Raw genomic sequence first — 1,339 nt, forward strand, 5'->3', positions numbered from 1 at the left:
CCTTTGAGTTAAATTTATGATTTTGGACTCTATAAATAGAATTGACCTGACGTGACTGTAATCAATTTGCTCCTGTAATCATTTTGGTTATTAATGGTTGGTTCTGATTACATAAGCTGTCACAGCTTTTGTTTTTATGTCTCTTGCACATTTACAGAATTTGTTCACTCTCAGCCTTCTTTTTGCCAATTAAAGTAACTCAAACTGTAATTTTGAGGAGACATTTACATTCTTGCCATTTTGCTTCACTTAAGCGATATCAGTAACTGTCCAGAAGATGGCAATCATCAGTTGCACATAGTCTGTTCTTGAGCGTCCTGTCACTTTAGGTACACACTTAAATCTCTGTTCATCATATACTGAAATAGTAATGACATAATACTTGAGCGTGACATCAAATAAGGCATGGCTCAGGATGAATGTTACACTACAGACCACCACTGCTGCCTTTATCACTTCTGTGTGTGTTTTACACTGCAAAATAGACAACTTTAATACAGGCAACCATTTTATTGTCAATTGTAGTTTTTTTCTCTCTCCACAACATTATTAACGTCAATAAATTAAAGACAACAATGACAGGGTGATGACATGAATATAAATTTCACATACACACACACATACAATAATAATAATAATTCACATAGAGAATAATAGATGAGAATAAATAGTTGGGAGAGACATTACTTTCAAAACTGAATCTTAATCTAAGGAATTCGTTAAAGTCCTCCTACACTCAAAAATATGTTTTTCCTTCTTGTTCCAACAGTTGGATGTTTGACTTTCATTGTGCAGAGTTTGACACTGAAAGACTGTTTTCACATTCATCTGTTGAAACTGGAAAGTTTCTCTGTGCTCATTTAGAATCTGAATTTAAAGCACACGCCTACGATAATGATTTGGGAAACTAGTTTGGAGCCGGTCCTGGTCTAGTATGCAACTTATACAAGTGTAATGTGGAAACTTGAAGCAACCAGTGCACATAGACTGAAAATAGACTTTACAGTGAAGTAGGAGACATCTTGTGTCCAGCAGGAAAAATTCTGAGATGAAACATAATTGCATATTCATAGATTTAGGAATTTTTAACGAGGGAGAAGGAGCAGATGCCATTTTAAGGATTTTAAAGCGGTAATTATACTTTTTTTGCGTGGAAAAACCATATCAGACGCACATTATTGTTCCAAGCAGAGTATTTATTTATTTATTTTCAAAATTTCTTAATAGATGATCGGAGGGGACCTTTTATTAATTTAAAAATCACTGCCGGATGTGAGGAAACGCTTTATTGCCAATTACGTCAAAATATGAGAGGATGACGTGATGACGTCGTCACTTT

Source organism: Thunnus maccoyii, chromosome 19, assembly GCF_910596095.1.
Source record: "Thunnus maccoyii chromosome 19, fThuMac1.1, whole genome shotgun sequence".
NCBI lineage: Eukaryota > Metazoa > Chordata > Actinopteri > Scombriformes > Scombridae > Thunnus > Thunnus maccoyii.